Source organism: Orcinus orca, chromosome 5 (assembly GCF_937001465.1).
Source record: "Orcinus orca chromosome 5, mOrcOrc1.1, whole genome shotgun sequence".
Taxonomy (NCBI): Eukaryota; Metazoa; Chordata; class Mammalia; order Artiodactyla; family Delphinidae; genus Orcinus; species Orcinus orca.
The window spans coordinates 77,652,136-77,663,847 of record NC_064563.1 but is presented as its reverse complement, the minus strand read 5'-3'; the positions used below and the strand labels follow the sequence as shown (position 1 = coordinate 77,663,847).

General features: G+C 42.1%; 1 long non-coding RNA gene across 1 annotated transcript in view; it reads left to right on the top strand.

The window, feature by feature from the left end:
- Nucleotides 1–857: 857 nt before the first annotated feature.
- LOC117196211 (uncharacterized) overlaps nucleotides 858–11,712 on the top strand; it is a 29,887-nt gene continuing 19,032 nt past the window's right edge. Inside the window, exons 1-2 of the long non-coding RNA XR_004476294.2 lie at nucleotides 858–1,107; nucleotides 6,080–6,141. This is a non-coding gene — a long non-coding RNA (uncharacterized LOC117196211). The remainder of the gene's footprint in view (nucleotides 1,108–6,079; nucleotides 6,142–11,712) is intronic.

Here is an 11,712-nt window from a genome sequence, read left to right as displayed (position 1 = left end):
TGAAATAAGCAAAAGTTTCATTAAATAGTACCCTTGCTGTGTGCAAAGCAGTCTGGAATTTTCTATTTAATTTTTTAAATTAAATAGAAATTTTCTATTTCTATTTTTTTTTTTTTTTTGGCGGTACGCGGGCCTCTCACCGTTGCGGCCTCTCCCGCCGCGGAGCACAGGCTCCGGACACGCAGGCCCAGCGGCCATGGCTCACGGGCCCAGCCCCTCCGCGGCACATGGGATCCTCCCGGACCGGGACACGAACCTGTGTCCCCTGCATCGGCAGGCGGACTCTCAACCACTGCGCCACCAGGGAAGCCCCTCTATTTAATTTTTTAAAATGCTGATTTCAACTTATTAAATTGATTTCTCAGTGGGCTACGACCTGTGTTTGAAAACCACAGTCTTAATTCATCTCCTTTCTCAGAGCATAAGTCTTTCTAGTGAACAGGACAAATGACTCGCTCAAAGTTAAATATCAACTTGCAAGTTTTCTCCCTGTTACTTTGCCCACTGTTTCGACTTTCTACCACCCTGCACTTGAGCAAATATTGATTGAGGTTTTATGAATTGGTAGGCAGTGTTAGAAAACAAAACATAGATAAAGCCTTTTCAAATGCTTTCAAACATGCTTTGGTCAGTCATGGCCGTACTCTGCTGGTCACATAGTAGGTCCTCCCAGCAACCACTACAGACGCCACTCCAACCTACATTCAGCTCTGACCACAGCTCCTATTTGACAAGCTGTATCCACTTTCTTTACTTTGGAACCCTAAGCTCAGGGCAATCACTTTAGGGCCAGAATCATAAAATAAAAATATGGAGCTCTGCACACTGGAACAGGATGTGTTCCAGAGAATGAAGGTGAATTGTCAGCTCATATATTTGAGGTTGATATTTGAGGTTGGTACTATTTTCCATTTTATTTTGCATTTTTTTCCCTTTAAAATGTACTTGGAAACCTTCAGTTTCCTGTCCTAATACTGCTGACTAAATTATTCTTTGTTTCCCCTGTGCTAAAAGGAAGCTTACATGGGAGAACATGGAACAGGAGCAATCCAGGTTAATATGGTGGAATTTGCCCCTACTTTATTGCAAGTGGCAAAAGTTACTCAGGTAAGGGAAAGAAGAATAAATAATTAATTTTAAAATTAATTACAAGAATATTTATGCCAATGAGTATAGTGGTCAAAGTCAGAGTTTTGAGCAGGATATAAGGTCCTATTTAGTTAGCCCTTCTAGTTTCATAATAGAATTTCAAGTTTGGCAGGAACTTTGACTCATGTACCATACATGGCCTGTAACAGATGTCCACTAAATATATGTTGAATTCATTTGACAAAATTCCTCTACTTTACCCCATCAAGTGGTTGTCTAGCTTCTCCTCAATCTTTCCAATGAGAGCAAATTAATCACTTCCCAAACCAGAGAGCCTTGGATGGTTCAGACAGTTAGAACGTTTTCACCTAGGGAATTCCCTCGGTGGCCCAGTGGTAGGACTCTGAGCTTTCACTGCCAACGGCCCGGGTTCAATCCCTGGTCAGGGAAGACCCTGCAAGCCACACGGTGTGGGCAAAAAAGAAAGCAGTTTTTTTTGTTTGTTTGTTTGTTTTTTGCGGTACGCGGGCCTCTCACTGTTGGGGCCCCTCACGTTGCGGAGCACAGCCTCCGGACGTGCAGGCCCAGTGGCCATGGCTCACGGGCCCAGCCGCTCCACGGCATGTGGGATCTTCCCAGACCGGGGCACGAACCCACGTCCCCTGCATCGGCAGGCGGACTCTCCACCACTGCGCCACCAGGGAAGCCCAGAAAGAAGTTTTTCACCTATGTTATACTGAATTCTCTTTCCCTCTATTTTTGATAAATTGGTTATTGTTTGAAGACTGCTCTCATGTCCACAGCTGTCTTCTCTCCTTCAGGCAAAATATCTTAATCCCTCCTAAGGGCCACCACAGGACGCGATTCCATGTCTTCCCACCCACTAGTCACTTTTGGAAGCATGGTCTGACCGATTCAGATGGTCAAGCAGAGGACTGGAGCAGGGCTACCACCATTCCTCTGTTCCAGAGGCTTCTGCCTGTACACATCCCATTTGTCTACCACCACATTCACTGCATTAACAACCACTGCACATTGTCAGCTCATGCTGAGCTCTTGGCAACAGGGTTCAAAAAGAACAGATTGGCTTTTGGAGCAGAGAGACCTGGGTTCAAAATCGAGTTTTGCCATGTACTAGCTGACTGTGCTACTATTCCGTATTTCTCTCTTTTCCGTGGATAATGTGATATCCACATATTGTTGCAGTCTGATACACTATGCATAGACTATCTTCCCCAGTTTATTGCCACTCTAGTTAGTGAATGATGGGGAAGAATCTAGTCTCTTTGGCTGGGAACATCCTTGAATATAGAGCTGAATGACAGACAACAGCTAAGATTTACTGATCATCTACTGTGTGCTGGTAACAATTCTAATCCCTTTATAGTATTAGTTCATGCACTCCTCATAACAATCCTTAAAAATAAGAATAAATATTATCTCCATTTTCCAGGTGTGAAAACTGGCATTATACAGAGGGAACTTGTCCCAGGTCACATGGCTAATTAGTGGTGACAACGAGAATTCAAATCTAGGCAATCTAGCTTCTGAACCCAGCCCCAAATGACACCACTGTACTGCCTCATTATAAATCTAACCGTGACACAGACTGACTGCAAGGCAGAATTTTTATTAAAGAGGTTCAGGGAACATCCAAGTGGGATTTGAAAAATTTGAATATTTGGGGGGGATCCATTTATTTTTCATTTCAGATTTAATTTTATTTCAAAATTTGGATTCAGATTCATGTTGAGGGGGAAATCTCATATAATTCTAAAAATAAGACTTTGGAGAGTGACTGATGCTCCAGAAATCTAAGTACAGGTTTAACAGAATTGCGATGCATTCATTTTATCTCTACAAGACAAGCTGATTTATTAAATTCTCAATATGTGTACTTATCTTTGCTAAGGAGAGTTATTGAATTAAAATAATTACATTTGTTCCTAAAATATCAATGAATCAGTTTCATCTTCCTCTTTTTGACATCTGTAGCTTACAACTCTTTCACTTATGTCTTAGTTTCCCTTCCTCTATGGTGTAAATCTGGCATCTTAATAATACGTCTGATAAACTCTGTGCAGTATGGCCAAACCTAGTATAAGTTGAGGTCTTAAAAAAAGGGGGTGCTAAAAAAAGAGACTTTTGAATGTGAAGTGCTGGCTGGCTGCTGATGTAAAAGGGGAACATGAACAAATGTGTAAAGAAAATACTTGCAAACCTAATTAAATCTAAATCCTAAATCAGCAAATCCAGGGTTTGGAAAATATCTTATCATCTGAAACTTTTTGGTTTCTTCAGCTTAATATGTGCAAGTAGACGAATGTTCCCTTGGTTTGGAAAATTATCCTGCCAACAGTTTTATTTCTCATACATGGAAATGTGGTCAAGCAGGCGACTGTTTGGTGGTTACATCCACGAGGGCTGGCCTGCCTTCCCTGCTTTATCGCACACAGTCTCCTGAATGGTAGGGAAGCTGTGTCCTACGGCTAAGATTCCCAGGTGTCAGTCTATTAATATTCACTGGGCCCCTACCCGGTTTGGGTAATGGGCTGAGTGCTTATACTGGGTCAATTTTAGCCTGTCAACAATTCTGTCAAGTAGGTACCATATCCGTTTTATACACGAATATGTGGGAGTGAAAAGAACACAAAGTAATTGATTCCAAGTGGAACAGCTTAGCTTCAGATCTTTGAGATCTTCTATCTTAAAGCCACCTTTCGCACATCTCAGGTATTGAGACATTGAAATACTATCCAGCAGGCAGATGGCTGAAGCTCTGTGCCCAGAATAGAGTGACTTACTGCCAGGCTCCAGCCTGGACCTTGTAACCATAGCCATCTTAGGAAGGTTTGAGTCCAGTTTATATTTGAATTTGATGCCACAGGCATGAAATAAAAGACCCTAAAATATAAAGACAAGGTCACTAAGTGCAGTGTGCCTGGTATAACCATCCCCCAGAATGTTTCCTAGAAATAACCTGTGCTAAAGTGAGATTTGAAATTTGCTTAACTGATGACATGAAAGTCCACAGCCCCCTACCAGGTGATCAGAAAGCAGCTAACCTAAAATATTATCATTGTAAACCATCTCTAAACGTCATAAGATTACTGCTTCTGAGACTGGATTCAGACAGTGAAGCATTTGAAGAGACCCACTGACTTCCACAACAAAGTCCACGCCAGGACTCAAAAGTAGGCAATGGCTGCAGAGAGTTGCAGAGAGAAAGAGAATCCAGGAACAGGAGGCAGCCCTGCTGAGCCCAGTGCCCTCCCCGTTGCCAGCGGGGGATCCCGGGTCCAGCCTTGAGGGACCCTGTGGACAGGAAGGGTTCCCTGCGGGTGTTGAGATGAATCAAGCTGATGTGGATTTTGAGATCCACATGGAGCCTAGACTCTAGCCCAGGGCTTCTTTTTTTTTTTTTTAAACATCTTTATTGGAGTATAATTGCTTTACAATGGTGTGTTAGTTTCTGCTTTATAACAAAGGGAATCCGCTAAACATATACATAGATCCCCATATCCCCTCCCTCTGTGTCTCCCTCCCACCCTCCCTATCCCACCCCTCTAGGTGGTCACAAAGCACCGAGCTGATCTCCCTGTGCTATGCGGCTGCTTCCCACTAGCTATCTATTTTACATTTGGTAGTGTATATATGTCAATGCTACTCTCTCACTTCGTCCCAGCTTCCCCTTCCCCTTCCCCATGTCCTCAAGTCCATTCTCTGCATCTGCATCTTTATTCCTGTTCTGCCCCTAGGTTCTTCAGAACCTTTTTTTTTTTTTTTTAGATTCCATATATATGTGTTAGCATACGGTATTTGTTTTTCTCTTTCTGACTTACTTCATTCTGTATGACAGACTCTAGGTCCATCCACCTCACTACAAATAACTCAATTTCATTTCTTTTTATCAGCCCAGGGCTTCTTAAACTATAAAAAGCATGGGTGTCCTGGGAGTCTGTTAAAGTGCAGATTCTGACCCCAGGTGGGGGCCTGTGACTCTGAATTTCTAACAAGATCCCTGGTGATGCCCAGGCAGCTGGTCTTCAGAGCACACTTGAGTAGGTTTTAGAGCAAGAAGTTTTTACTAGCAGTTTCTCCAGTACTCCCACAGAGAGGACACACTGTGTGGCCAGCTGGCATGAAAGTGCTTTCTGCATGGCAGCTATCTTTATGTGGCTAAAGGCAATTACTGGGGCTATCACAGCTTAAGTAAACAACCTCAACCTTCAGCTTCTTTGCTGGGAATCCACAGTTTCCAAACAACCCACTCATCCTGATTTGAGAGCATCCCCCCCCCCCACCCCCGCCAGAGAAGCCCCTAGACCCTGATGTGAAGATTTGGCCTAGAGGACAGTTCTCTTGCTCCATACAAGTTAATAAACAGGCCTTATGAATCAGTGTTTGTGCCTCTGGGTAGCAGATTACCTGATGACCCTGGGTGAACTGATAAAATTGAGTCTCCGAAACAAAGGAATGACCTAGAACTGTTGTGAACTTCACCAAGGACTCTGGTCTGAGAAAACCAGTCCCTGCACACTCTGCTCTGGAACCTCTCCTGAGACAGGGGCTGGGCTGGAACGAGGGTAGATATTTTCAAAAACAAGCACCACCCCCAATTTTCCCCACCCCCACCCCAAACAAACAAACCAACAAACATTCTTACTGGAAAACTAAAGGGAAACAAATACTAAATCACTATCCTGCCTCCTTCCCCAACCCACTCACACATTCATAGGATATGAAACAGATCACAGACTGCACATCTGGAAGCCTAGTTTGGGAGCCTAGGTAAAGGTCGGCTTGAGTAGGCCCTCGCCTTGACCGTTTTCCTTTTCTTCGCCTGAGTTGGCAGAGGGAGTGGCTTCTGGGCAAGGACACTCATACTTGGAGCTGGGGAGGGCTGGTGCTGGCACAGTGTGGGTGGCACAGCTGGCTCTTGCCTGGGAATGCACTGTCAACGTTATCCTTTCCTCCCCCCACCCCACAGGGATTGCCCTGACCTGAAGCATCCCTGGCCATCCAGGCCCTCCACTAGAAGCTGAGCCTCAGGTGAGCCCCTGATCCCTCCCCCAAGGCCCTGCCCCTCTGCACAGTGCCCACGGACGCCACTCCACCCTGTCTGGAAAGCTCTGTGTGGTTAGCTCCTGGAAGGCCAGGTCTTGCCTCGACTCGTTTCTTTCGGTCACTAGGCTCAGTCATGAATGGCCCTAAACCAGCATCCTGCCTGAGTGGCAGGGGGCACCCACCCTGTGCTCGTCTGCATGGCGTCAGCTCCCTCTGCCAGAGACACTGCATTACCTCATCCTGTTTCTAAGCCTGAGCTTGCTTTGGGACTATCTGTCAAGTCCCCTCTCCCTGTCTGAGGGATAACTCTGATTTTCCACGTGTTCAGAGAATAGAGAAACTCTGTTCCCATTCTTCTCACCTTATTAACAGTGTATTGGATGAACATTTGTGGAGGATCCACTGTGTGTCAGGCACTGTGTTGAGCCCTGGTGATAAAGAGCTGCCTCAGAATGCTTCCCTTGGGTTCTCCCTGATGACTTACCCGTCTTCCAGAAGCCCACCATTCCACTTCTATAGTATCAAAAGCCTTTGAAACATTAAGAGAAGCTTCCTTGTTTCATATTTAGGTATCACTTAAAACAAAATGACCAGCACAGAGGGCCCATAGAAGTGCTTCACTGTTACCCACTTCCAAGAATTTTTGTAAAAACAAGCTAGGCAACAGATGTGCAAATGCCATGAGTTATCAGAAAGAAGGTAAGTGATGAGTTGAAGGTCAGGTACCCACATGCTCCCATCTTCACCTCTACAGTGGAATTCATTCTGCTCACTATACAAACACCAATTTGTGTCCTCTCTAAGTGCCTATTCTCAGGTGCCTGCTGGATGCCCCCACCTGGATGACCCACTCAAGTTCAACCTGTCCCAAAGAGAACCCAACACCTTCCTCCCCAAACCTGGTGCCCCTGCCTCCTGTCTTCCCTGCTCCATGACACTGTGCTTTACAGATTCTGGGGACAGTCCTGACAGTCCTGGGGACTCTCCCACAGTCACCTGTTGGTGCTCAAAAATGTTTATTGAATGGAGCTCCTAAAACAAACTGCATTTACAAAAGTACATCGGTGGGTACCTGAGTGCACAGAACGTAGTCGAAAGGGAGACACCCCAGACTAACAGGTAATTATAAGGGAAACTGAGTGTGGGAGATACACGGGAACTCTGTACTATCTCTACAATGTTTCTGTAAACCTAAAAGGGTTCTAAAAATTAAAGTCTATTTAAAGGGAAACAAAAAAAGAGTAGGAAAAAAATGAAAAGGTAAGTTGTTAAAAGTTCAGGAATTGCAATATAAATGCAAAAGTTGAAACTCAAGGTGAGATGTGCTTGTTGAGGAATCATTAGACAAGGGTATCTGGGAGTTCAGAGGAGGGAAGTCTGTGACCAGGGATCTTGGGGAGGATCCTGGAAGAAACAGACCTGGGAGTCCTGAAGGTACCGTCTGCACAGGCTGTGAGCACTTTGATACCCCACCTTTAGATGTTCAGAGTTGCTCACAGACACAAAGAAGACAGCTCTGAACCAAACAAGCCTAGGTGTTTGAACTCTCAACTTAAGCTCTCTGAGTATCTTAGAGATGTTCGTCTCTAAGTATCTTAAACTCTCTAAATCTCCATGACCTCTAATCTGTAAAATGGGAATAATAATTCTCACCTCACAGGTTTAAGTGAGATAATGCATGCTAAGTGCTTAGTACAGTATGGGCACCTTAGAAGGACTCAAAACGTGTTAACTCTTGCTGATACCATGTCAAAACTTCAGGTCAAATACTGTATGACATCACTTACATGTGGAATCCAAAAAATACAACCAACTAGTGAATATAATAAAAAAAAAAAAAAAAGCAGATTCACAGATACAGAGAACAAACTAGTGGTTACCAGAGGGGGGCAGGGAGGCAATCTCGGGGTAGGGGAGTAAGAAGTATAAACTACTAGGTATAAAATAAGCTACAAGGATATATTGTACAATACAGGGAATATAGCCAATATTTTATAATAAGTATAAATGGATTAGAACCTTTAAAAATTGTGAATCACTATATTATACACATGTAACATATAATATTGTACAGCAACTATACTTCAATTTTTTTAAAGTATATGAAAATTTGCCATTTTTGGAATCCACAATAAAAAATACTTCGGTTTTGGAAAAACAAACAAACAAAAATACTTCAGGTCAGAGTGACTCCTAAACTAACTGTCCTCCCAGTTTCTTCTCCCCACGTCTCTCACTCTCAGCTCCCATTCGGGTCAGACTGCATTTGCCCCCATATCCTGACTTTCTAGGCTGACTTTTTGCATCTTTCTTTCTCTTCACCTCCTCCATTCAGGCCCATGGTGTTCTCTGCCATGGACCCCTTTCCTCTTCCACAAATAGGTTCTTATTCTTGTTGTCTCTCCCCATCACTGACTATGGCTTCCTGACTCCATTTCTCCACACTTGTCCTAATACCTGCCAGTTCCTCTGGGTCTTGTTGTAGCCAGCACCCCCAATGCCATATTTATTTGCCCCATCATAGCTATATCCTAAGATTCATCTTTAGTTGGAATTCAAAATTAATAACAAAGGGACCACCTTATCCTATAACACTTCAACCCAAATGTATACTTTTTCTGCTAGAAAAGAAAGGGATAGTTAAAGCAGTTTCTGAGAAGTATAACATCTGTAGTACCCTATGGCATGGTACCATCTGGTTTATTGGGAAGGGGTGCAAAATAGACATGGCCTGAGGGAAATCTCAAGTGAGAGGTTGAGATTATCAGTTTAGTGAGGAAAGAACCCTTTCTCTCTGTAGCAATAGCCCTTTACTATTAGCAGAATGAGATGTCCTTGGACATCTGGTGTTCATAAGGTTAGCCATTGACCAGGAGACTGATAAAATTAATCAAAGGGTCCATATCTCCCTCCTAGGCACACCCTTACTTTCCTGCAGTTTCCCACGGCCTTAGATCCATCAGAGCAGTAAAGAGCAAGATTAGCATAGGGCCATAAATTTAGATCCTGGGTCATTTTAGCTGAAAAGCCCTCTAGCACAGTGTATAAGAACCCTCATTCATTGCTGGTAAGTATGCAAAATGGTACAGCCACTCTGGAAGAGAGGTTGGCAGTTTCTAATAAAGTTAAACACAGTTTTACAGAACAATCCAACAATCGCACACCTAGGCATTTACTCAACTGATTTGAAAACTTAGGTGCACACAAAAATCTTCACATGAATGTTTAGAGCAGCTTATTCATAATCTCCAAAAACTGGAAGCAACCAAGATAGTTGCTTCACCAATAGGTGAATGGATAAATAAATTTTGGTGTATGCATACAATGAAATACTATTCAGCAATAAAAAGGAATGAGCTATCAATTCATGCAAGAACATGGAAAATATTGCTAAGTGAAATGCATACTGTTAAGTGAAAGTAGTCAGTCTTAAAAGACTACGTACTATATGCTTCCATTTATACGACATTCTGGAAAAGGCAAAATTATAGAGACTGAAAATACATCAGTGGTTGCCAGGGGTTTGGGGAGTGGGGAGGGCTTAATAAATGAACTATATTTTAGAGCAGTAAAACTATTCTTTGTGATACATGAGACTATGCATTTGTCAAAACCCATAGAACTTGGGCTTCCCTGGTGGCGCAGTGGTTGAGAGTCCGCCTGCCGATACAGGGGACACGGGTTCATGCCCCGGTTGGGGAAGATCCCACATGCCGCGGAGTGGCTGGGCCCTTGAGCCATGGCCGCTGAGCCTGCGCATCCGGAGCCTGTGCTTCACAACGGGAGAGGCCACAACAGTGAGAGGCCTGCGTACCGCAAAAAAAAACAAAACAACAAAAAAAAACCCATAGAACTTTATAGCACAAAGACTCAACCTTAATGTATGCAAATTAAAAAAATAAATTAGTAGGTCAGGGGAATCCCGGAGTGGAATACAGACTGTGATAAAAGAATATTATTAAAATGTACTATATAACCTTACTGAAGAGAATGGAGGGTAAGTGCTGACATAAGTGACTTTGGAAATGAGTGGAGGCTGTAAGACTAAAGACTAAAGGAACTGTACATAAGCACTGTACTCTAATTGATGAAGTTGTTTCCCATGGGGGCATGGGTTAACAATTCTGAAACCACTATACGTGTATACTGGGATTGAACAAATAAATAAATGAATGGCAGATAGTGGGAGGCAGATTTCTCACTCTTGGAGTGTGAAGTTACAGATAAGCAAGAGGGGAGTCTAGAATGAATCATGTGATACTAGATAGTTGCAGACATCACTATGAATCTGTGTTTAGCTTAATGTGGATACAGATAGATATAACAGTAACAATTATGGATGTGTGTATATACACAGATTAGTATATACGTATAAAGAAAGAGAGAAAGTCAACAAAACCAAAGTTGGTCCTTTGAAAAGATCAAGAAAATTGACAAACCTTTAGGTAAACTGACCAAATTTAGAAAGAGAAAAGAAATCCACTCAAAACATGAAAATCAGGAATGAAAAAGAGGACATCATTACCAAACCTACAGAAATTTTAAAAGACTATAAGGCAATACTATGAACAACTGTATGCCAACAAATTAGATAACTTATGATGAAATTGACAAATTCCTAGAAAGACACAAACTGCTAAAACTGACTCAAGAAGAAATAGAAAATCTAAATAAGCCTATAGTAAGTAAAGGGATTGGATTAGTAATTTTTAAATTTCCCACAATTTAAAGCCCAAGCTCAGATGACTTCACAGGTGACTTTTAACAAATGTTTAAAGAGGAATGAATAAAAATTCTTCAAAAACTCTTCCAAAAAATTAAAATGGAAGGAACAATTTCCAGCTCAGCCTATGAGGTTAGTATTACCCTGATGCCAAAACCAAAGACTTTACCAAAAAAAAAAGAAAGAAAGAAAAGAAAAAATACAGCAATATCTCTTATGAATATAGATTGGAAAATCCTCAACAAAATACTTGCAAACTGAAATCAATAACATATAAAAAGGATTATACACAATGACCAAGCAGGATTTATCCCAGAAATGCAAGGTTGGTTTAACATCTAAATATCAATTAACATAATATACCACATCAATAGAATAAAGGACCAAAACCACATGATCATCTCAGTAGACAGCAGAAAAAGCATTTGACAAACTCCAATACCCTTTCATATAAAAACACTCAACAAATAGAAAGGAACTACCTCAACATGATAAAGAGCATTTACAAAAAACCCACAGCTAATATCATCCTTAGTAGTAAAACACAGGATGCTTTGCCCTAAAATCAGGAAAATGACAAAGATGTCTACTCTCACCACTTCTATTCAACATTGTGCTGGAGGTTCCAGCCAAAGCAATAAAGCAAGAAAAAAAGTATCCAGATAGAAAGAAAGAAGTGAAACTATCTCTATTTTGTAGGTAATATGATTTTACCTATAGAAAATCTTAATATATCTATTAAAAACCTATTAGTATATACATGTAAATATATTTCCTAGCTCTGCCAAAGAGAGGGCCTAGAAGCAAAAACATTCAGGTACAATGAGCACATC